The sequence below is a fragment of the Pan paniscus genome, chromosome 4, assembly GCF_029289425.2.
Source record: "Pan paniscus chromosome 4, NHGRI_mPanPan1-v2.0_pri, whole genome shotgun sequence".
Taxonomy (NCBI): domain Eukaryota; kingdom Metazoa; phylum Chordata; class Mammalia; order Primates; family Hominidae; genus Pan; species Pan paniscus.
Genome location: NC_073253.2, coordinates 170346133 through 170355720, shown reverse-complemented (window position 1 = coordinate 170355720; position 9588 = coordinate 170346133). Strand labels below are relative to the sequence as shown.

At 42.8% G+C, this 9588-nt stretch overlaps 1 long non-coding RNA gene across 2 annotated transcripts in view; it reads left to right on the top strand.

Annotated features, from left to right (window-relative positions):
* The first annotated feature begins 2272 nt into the window (after positions 1–2272).
* LOC103785313 (uncharacterized) overlaps positions 2273–9588 on the top strand; it is a 487514-nt gene continuing 480198 nt past the window's right edge. For both annotated transcript variants that reach the window (XR_008625483.1, XR_010112248.1), the window contains exon 1: positions 2273–2979. This is a non-coding gene — a long non-coding RNA (uncharacterized LOC103785313). The remainder of the gene's footprint in view (positions 2980–9588) is intronic.

Below are 9588 nucleotides of genomic sequence, written 5' to 3'. Positions count from 1 at the left end.
GGAGAAGTGTCTAAGGGCTCTAGTCCTCACCATTCCAGTTTCTCAGAAAATGTTAATTCTAAGAGCAAAAAAGACAAGATGTGCAGAGAAGTATACATTAGAGGAAGAAGGAGAGTTGTGATGATGCTTGAGTCCTTGGATCCAGTAGACTTTGCCATGTTAGGAGTTTAAAGGCCCAGTACACCCCCACTTTTGATTAAGCCACATTGAGCTGAGTTTCCATCATTTCAACCCCCAAAATACTGATATACTGTCCTATATCAGTAACATAGATATCCCCATTTCACAGATGAGACAATTGAAGGTCAGAGGGTCTTGGTTCCTTGCTCAAGATCCCAGAGCCTCTCAGCGTCAGTGTTAGGAACTAGAAATTAGAAATAACTTGTGCTGTTTAGAAGTCAAGCCATATCTCTTTCTCACTATGCAGTACCTCCTTTCTTCAGGGGCCTTTTCTATTTGTGGACTTTTCCCTTATCAATAAAAGAATGTTTCCTTTCCCATTGACTTTCTCAAGGGTTATTTATTTTATTTCTGTGGTGAACTCTGTGCTTTCTGCCTCCTAGGAAATCCTCATGTCCTCAGGCATTTGATAACATGGTTTGTTTGTACTCCATTTCTTCTGTTTGATTAAGCTCTGACTCAGTTACTCTTCAGTCACTTGAACAAAATCAAAATATTATGATATAATATGAAAGCAAGATGGTTTCCTGTATGGAGAAGTCCTAAGATCTCAGGGGAAACCCAAGTTCCAAAACAAATTTGGACTCAATCTTAGGCCAAGTAGGTGCCAAAAGAGACTGACTATTTGGATCCAAAGTGAGTCCAGATGTTCTTGCCATCTGTGGATGGTGGGACTCAGCCATATGGAGTTTCCATGATGCAATGGGCCAACTAAATTCAACTAAACCTGCGCCCTCAACATCTTTGCTGTCTCTCTTTTCCACATGGTCATCTGCTCCAGGACATGACTTTTATCATGCTCAAATACAGGGCATTGCATGCACAAAAAAGAAAGCCTCATCATAGTGATTTTTGTGAGTTGTTTATCTCATCATCTGAGCCCTGTCAACTGGGAGAAATCCAGAAACCCTACTGTGAAGTGAAATGTAACATTTGCAAAAATTCTTCAAAGAAAGTATTCCTCCTCCTCCTCCTCTTCTTCTTCTGTCTTCTTCTCCTTCTCCTTCTTCTTCTTCTTCATCGAAAGGCAAACAGGCTCAGGGAGGTGAACTAAATGCTAAAATTCTATACCTTCAGCCCAGAACATGTTTTTGCTTTCTAGGTCCATATGTTCCTTTGGTTCTAGGACACAGCCATCATTACTCTATCCAGTACCACAGAATCAACATTTTCAAAGCTGAACTCATCACCCTTATCACTCAAAACTGTTCACTGTCTCAGCCGCTGCTCTGCTCATCCATCCATCCATCCATCCATCCATCCACCTATTCACTCATCTACCCATCCATGTATTCTCTATCATCCACCTGTACATTCACCCACCCATCTACCTCCTATTCATTCCTCCAACCATCCATCTATCTACCCATTTATACATCCATTTTTCATTCATTCAGCTGTTCAAGTCAGAAAATTGAGTGAATAGCAACAGTGCTTTAGAGATGAATTCAGGCTTGAGTTTGAACTTTGCTCTGACATTAATGTAACTTCTCTCACTTCTTGTATCCATCTTGATTTCAATTACTTCATTTGTAAAAAGAAAATTGTGATACTGAGTCAGACATCTGACGCTGAACAAAAGCACTTATATTGCATTATATTTTTGGTAGAATAGAAAAAATGTGTGTGCACATTATATAAGATAGTGTTTGGCACTTAAACAAGTAATGAGTGATTATTATCATTACAATTTGTAATAATATACAATTGTGCATCTGTGTAAGCCCCAGAGCACTCTGTACATGTGGATGTTTACATACATATACATGCTGTGTTCACAAACTCACATGTGCCAGTGTATAATAGATAGACAGGCAAATCAATTAAATAAGATTGGCAAAGGAATGTGTCATTTTCTCCCCAAGGGGAGTCCTTGCAGCTTTACATTTGTGTAAGAGAATTTTAATAAATGTTAAATACATAGTTATGTCTTCAGAATAATTTTCTGAGTCATGTTCTTAACTAATTTTAACAGTAGCTACTACTTATTCAATATTTACCTTGCGCTAAGTCTGTGCTCAGTGCTTTATATATGCCAATTGTTTAATCTTTGCAATAACATTGGAGAATAAGATTTGGAGCCTTTGTTTGGTAGGTGAGAAAGCTGATGTTTAGAATGATTAAGATTGTTGCTCCAGATTGCACAGTCAATCCATGTCAAGCTGGGAGCCTACCACTTTTTGTTTTGAGACAGAGTTTCACTGTCACCCAGGCTGGAGTGCAGTGATATGATCATGGCTCACTGTAGTTTCAACCTCCTAGGCTTCAGCAATCCTTCTGCCTCAGCCTCCGAGTAGCTAGGAATATAGGTATGCACTACCATGTCTAACTAATTTAAAACAATTTTTTTTTTTTTTTTTTTTTTTTTAGAGATAGAGTCTTACAATGTTGCCCAGGCTGGTTTTGAACTCCTGGGCTCAAGCAATCCTCCTTCCTCCACCTCCCAAATTTCTGGGATTACAGGTATGAGCCACTGCACCTAGCTGGGATTCTATCTTGAGTCTAATTGCAGATCCTGGCCTCTTGCCCCCGTGTGTGTCCTCACACAGCAGAGAGCAGATTGTTATGAACAGACCTCTGCCTTCAGGGTCTTTTTTTAATCAGTAGCTGTGGGCAGTTTTCCAACTCTGTGTCACAAGGTCACAATAGCAGTCTCATGTCTCTTTCTGATCAGGGTCAGCTGTTGCTAAGTGATGGATTTTCCCAGTCTCCAACTTGGCCCTGGAGGATGGACTTCACATGTAAAGTAGCATTTGAATGGCACTTTTCTTCCCAAAGGATCCCGAAGACACTTATCAGGTTTGCCTCCCCAGGGGTTGTCTTTCAGGCCTGACTACTTTCAGGCCTGACTGTGAGCTAGGTTAAATACCCTGTTCTGGGGGTCCCAGAAAAAGCCAAGATGGGTGATGCTGCTCTCTGCACCCTAACATTGCAGTAGGGTGGGGGGAGGAGTTGATAAATGAGCCAAGCTAGATCCATTTGATCCATTTCCAAGACACCCAATACACACACAGCCTTGGTTCTCCATATGAAATGGGATGGAGAAAGTTGTGTTTACTAGAGCTCCTCTCAGGAGAGAAATGTTTTAAATGGCATTCTCTAGCTACACTGCTTAGCAGAGCTGCTCTCTAAGTTGGGTGGTTCCATTTATCTATTCATTTACTAATTGCATTCTAAGTGTATGCACAGACAGGACTGTTGTGAAGGTCTTACATGACCAATTTCATTTCATCTTCCCTACAACGCTATAGAGACACCATTATTATTCCCATTTTACAGATGAGGAAATAGCTGCAGAAAAGTGAAGTCATTAGTTTAAGAACATGTAGTCAGAAAGTGGATTTTGAACCTACACTCCTGACTCCAAAATCTGAGGTTTGGCCACTCTGCAAGATTGCCTTTGACATCAGGAAGATGAAGAAAGATGTGGAGGTGTCTTAACAGCTAAGAGTCCAGGGAAGATTTGGGAAGGTCATGCCCAGTGGGGACTTGTGAATGTGCAAATGCTGTGTGAAATGCAATGTGATTCTTCCCTGGGATGGGTGAAGTTTTGAGTTAAAAATCACAACAAAAATATCAATATGTTTGGTGTGACAGTATTTTGGGGGGAAGCTAGTGATGCAGCTGGGTTTGTGCTGGAATTGGTAGGGGGTGAAGCAGCCTGGGAGGACGAGGAGTCAGCAGCCACCTGGGTTACAGGAACAGTGCCAAACAGGGGTGAAAAGGGCACCGTTCAATCTCATTGTACCGCCAAACCCACCATTAAATCTCTTCATTAATGAGGGGCATGCACATGTTTTGCTCGCTTAGAGAAGCTTTCCCTAACTAGTTTAAGCTCTGTGCAAAGCTCATGACATTTGGGATTTAAATTCCATTTAAGTGTTGCCAAGAGGAAGGTAAAAATCATACACACAGAGCACAGAATGGCCCTTCAACTCCTATAGCATCAAAGCACTTAAAAAAAAAATCTCTAAAAAGACTCTGGGGCTTTTGCAAATTTCTCTTACAAAATATCGTTTTTGTCAGAAAGAGGCGAATCAGCAATGCATGAATTAAAATCCTCTTGAAACCCAGATGGATTTTAAGATTGAGGATGAGAAATTGCTTCCCTAAAAGCCAATGAAGCCAGACCATGGAGTCTTTTTTTTCTTTGAGGCCATTTCTGTAGGAAGTCAAAGTGCCCATTAGAAAAGTATTTAAAAACCTAGAAATCATGAAATAACAGGCATTAGGAAGCCCTGTAAATCAGTTTGAACTTTTCATTAAAATTGCCATTTTTTTCCCTGAAATCCTATGAGGTAACCTCATAGGTGATCCCAAAGATTTGCCAAGCCAGTCCTTGTAGCTATAAGGCAAAATCTGCTCTCTCTGATCATTTTACAGTGAAACTGCGCTGGACAAATGGCTGCTGACATTGTGGACAGGCTCTTCTGGTCTATTAATTTACCAGGGCATGTACTCACATAAAGGCCTGCCCATCTAGGGGATGGGATGCTACCTAATTGGTGTCCTACATAGATCTGAATAGTGCCTCGGGGGCTACTCTGAGATCAATCTTGTTTACTCCAACCTCATGGCTAAATAGACTGCCAGCAGGGCTCCAGAGGCTGAGGGGATATCCCTCAGAGGAGTTGCAAAAAGGTGCCCCAAGCACTTTGTGGTGAAGATGCCCCCTTTTCTTGCCACTCCTCCCCCAAGCACCCATCATGAGGTGATGCAGGGCCCTGTTGCTCAGCATGTCTGCAGAGGGGAGCTCCATGCGGCCATGACCCAATCAGTCACCTCCAACCATGTCAGCAGACAGGGGAGGTTAGGTTTGGAAAAGAGGCATTCAATGAGCATTTATTGAACCCTGATTCGGTTGCTTTTATTTATGCTATGTTATTGAATTCTCTTAGAAGCCCAGAGCAGTTTAATTATTCCCATTTTTAAGTGGAAGAAATTGAGGTTCAAGGATAATAACAACTGGTCCAACACATTCCTCTACAATACTGTTTCTTGGGATAAATGTTGGGGAGGCTTATACAGATATAGTCCTTGAAGACAGAGACATACAGTTAATATCTCAGTGTATTTTCTGGCTAAAGAAAACATTTATTGAGTGCTTACTTTGCTCTGGGTACTGTTCTAAGTGCCTCACATGTGATCATTCATTTCACCCTCAGAAGAGCTCAATGATTTTATCCCCAATTTGCAGATGGGGGAAAAACAGGTACAGCACAGAGAGACTGAGTAACTTGTCTAAAGTCACAGAGCTAATCAGGAGTGGAGCTAGGGTTCAAACCCAAATAGTGGGGCTCTATATTCTTTCTCCCCCCTACATTCTGTTAGGAAAAAATTCAAACATACAGAAAATTTGAAAAAAAGGGAGAAAATCTACAGTGGATACCTGTGTGCCCACCCCCTAGATTCTGCACTTTAAAGCATTTTGCTGTATTTATTTTACCACGTATCTGTCTACTCACCCATCAGCCCCTCTAATTTCTTGATCCGTTTCAAAGCAAGTTGCAGATATCAGTACACTCCACATCTAAACACGCCAGCATAGATATCATTAACTAGAGTTCAAAATTCATTTACAGTTCTTTTTTGAGATAAAACTTACATAGAAAGAAATGCACAAATTTTGATTGTACCATTCATTGAAATTCAGCAAAGGTATACGCCTGTGAAACACAAACCCTATCAAGGTATAGGATGTTTCCATCACCCCAGAATGTTTCCTCACACTCTCAGGAAACCACCGTTCTGAGGTTTTATTTTTATTTTTTATTTTATTATTATTATTTTTTTTGTGATGGAGTCTTGCTCTGTCACCCAGGCTGGAGTGCAGTGGCGTGATCTCAGCTTACGACAACCTCTGCCTCCCGGGTTCCAATGATTCTTCTGTCTCAGCCTCCTAAGTAGCTGAGATTACAGGCATGCACCACTACACCCAGCTAATTTTTGTGCTTTTAGTAGAGATGGGGTTTCACTATGTTGGCCAGTCCGGTCTCGAATTCCTGACCTCAAGTGATCCGCCCACCTCCGCCTCCCAAAGTGCTAGGATTACAGGCGTGAGCCACCATGCCTACCCTGTTCTGACCTTTTAGAATTGTAAATATGCTTTTCCTCTTCCAGAACTTTATCGAAGTGGAATCATACAGTGCGTCCTCTTTCACGTCTGGCTCCTTGGGTGCAGTGTAATGTGTTTTAGATTCATCCACTTGTTCATGTGTCTGTAGTTAGTTCCTTTACATTGTTGAGTAGTTTCTCGTAACGTGAATACATCACAGTTGATTTGTTCATTCTCTTGTTGACGGACACCTGGGCTGTTTCTTCTCATCCCCGCTTTTGCTCTTTTGAATAGGATTGCTATGAGTATTTGTGTACTAGTTTTTCTAGGGAAGCAGGCTTTCATTTCTTTTGGGTTTAAACTTAAGAGTGGAATTCTTGGGGCAAAGGGTAGATTTATGTTCAGTTTTATAAGAAACTGCCAGACCACTTTCCAAAGTGGTTGCATACTTGTACATTTCCACTCAGCAGCCTGTGGGGGTTCTGGCTTGGATGCGAAGATTAAGCAGTATACACTGCTGCCTCTCCAAGTAGGAGGCTAATAAATATTTGCAGTAGAATGAGCTCAATAAAGGTTAGAAAGATGAATTAGTTTTCAGCAGAGATGACACCTGCCAGGCCAGGGAGGAATCTGTTTTTAGCTCTTCAACTTAATTTTCTTAATGAAAATCACCGGGGCTGCCCCAACATGACTACAAAGCAGTGTATGTAGAAAACTTGCTGGACGTGCGGTACCTGGGTAAGTAAACCCTTTATGTGTGTGTGGATGTGTATAAATAAATAAATATGTGTGTATGTGTACTCCACAACCCTTCACTCTTGGAGTTAGGAGCTATATTTAGGCCTATTTTATAGGTGAAGAAACTGAGGCTGGTGGGGGGGTGGGGGTGAGTGACTCACCCATGGGAATTCACCAAAGGAAAAGGCAATATTTGATTTGATCCCACTTCTGTTTGACTTCCAAATCTAAGCATGTCTTACTGTATTCTAAAATCTTCTGCTATGAAGAAAGACAGGTTGGGAGAACCTAAGGGGATCTGAGAGATGAAGCTGAACACCCTGTGCCCCGTGGTGTCCCGATTCCTGGGAAATCTGTAACAACCAGAAGGCATCTAGGGCCATGGCGATGGGCATAAGTCTCCTTGGTAACTTTGCTGCTGAAGACTTCATCCTTAAAGGGAACTTAGAGCTATTGCAACTGCAGAGACAGAAAATACTGTACAATTAGCAATTAACTCTGCAACAAGTAATTGCAACTCGGATACAAAGAAGTAACCATCTTGATATAGACAGTCATAGAAATAAATAAGAAAACAACCAGCACGGGACACAAGGAAATGGGAAGTCATGTCCTTAATGGCAAAAACTGGCAACTAAATACCCATAAACAAGGACGAGTTGAGACAAAATGCTGCTGCTCCCATGCCACGGAGCTCTGCGCAGCCAGTGAAAAACAATGAGGACAATTTCTGTGAACTCATATGAAACAATGACCAGTGTATATTTAAAGTAAACACACACAAATGCCCACAGATGCACACACAAATTCAAATATTTTATGTAGAATGTGAGGTTATTTGTGTTAAGAAGAATTCTTTTCTGCTTGTAAATACACAGCACATTTCTGAGAGCACACACCAAGAATTCACAGTGGTTACTTCTGGAAGATTAAAAAAGAGAGCTGAGAGGAAAAGGAGAGTTTTCCTTCTTTACACGATTCTGAATTCTTTGCATTTTTTTTTTTTAACACTGGCAACATGTAGAAATAATTACAAAAAAGGATTCTGAAACCCGAGGAGAGAAAAACAGAGGAGGAATCTGGTTTGTGTAGAACAGAGGCAGTTTCCTTTGTCCCACTTGGCAAATTGTTTTGCCAATTTCCGGTAAGGAAGAATTGGAAATGAATTCTGGAAACACTTGGACATTATTTATATCTTTGGCTGGAGATAATTTTGCTTGTTGGCTCTTATAGCGTGCTGCGGTTCTGACACTGCACCACTCCAATAAGTCTTTTCTCATTTAATATTCATTAAGTCCCACATTAACCAAGCAGACTAGGTACAGGTGTGGTAGCTCCAATGGGCTCTGCCTGTGAGTATTCGTGCCCCGGTGCGGTCCTCATTCTGCAATGGGCTGCGGCTGTGAGTATTCATGCCCTGGTGCGGTCCTCATTCTGCGATGGGCTTTGGCTGTGAATACGCGTGCCCTGGTGTGGTCCTCATTCTGCGATGGGCTGCGGCTGTGAGTATTCCTGCCCTGGTACAGTCCTCATTCTGCGATGGGCTCTGGCTGTGAATACGCGTGCCCTGGTGCGGTCCTCATTCTGCAATGGGCTGCAGCTGTGAGTATTCGTGCCCCGGTGCGGTCCTCATTCTGCAATGGGCTGCAGCTGTGAGTATTCGTGCCCCGGTGCGGTCCTCATTCTGCAATGGGCTGCAGCTGTGAGTATTCGTGCCCCGGTGCGGTCCTCATTCTGCAATGGGCTGCGGCTGTGAGTATTCCTGCCCTGGTGCGGTCCTCATTCTGCGATGGGCTTTGGCTGTGAATACGCGTGCCCTGGTGCGGTCCTCATTCTGCGATGGGCTTTGGCTGTGAATATGCGTGCCCTGGTGCGGTCCTCATTCTGCAATGGGCTCTGGCTGTGAGTATTCGTGCCCTGGTGCAGTCCTCATTCTTTGAATGTAGGCTAGTCACGCAACTTGCTTTTGGCCAGTGGAAACTCACGCTGAGGAACTTCCAATAGTGGGTCTTATAGCACTGAAATTTCCACCTGGGTCCCTGGGAATACTTGTGTCATATGATAAATGTGACTATCTCAAGATTACCAAAGTGTAAGGAAGTCCCCATGCTGGCCATGTGGAGAGGATGGATGCGGAGAGAGAAGGCCCTGGCCAGTCATAGCAGACCCAGTTGTCACAACAGAGGATCCAGCCCGGTTGAGCCTTCAGATGGCTGCAGCCCCAGCACCATCTGACTGCAGCTTCATGCAGACCCTAAGTAAGAACCACCCGGCTGTGCCCAGTCAGCCCACAGAACCATAAGAGAGAATAATACATTTTTGTTTTAAGTCTCTAAGTTTTAAGGTAGTTTGTACTCAGTCATAGATAACCAGAACAACTGTTTATGAACTCTCAATGATGCCTTTAGCCACAGGACACTGAGTACAAATGTAATATCGCACAACTGCCTAACAAATAAAACATAAAATAGGACTGATTAGGCTGGAGCAAAGGCCTGCTGGGTTTTCCTCCTAGTACCCTCCACTGCAGACCAGGTACTCAGTATTAGCTAATTGCGAGGCTGAGACAGGAGAATAGGGCAGGGTCCAGCTGGAGGACCACAGCCCAGGGCCTG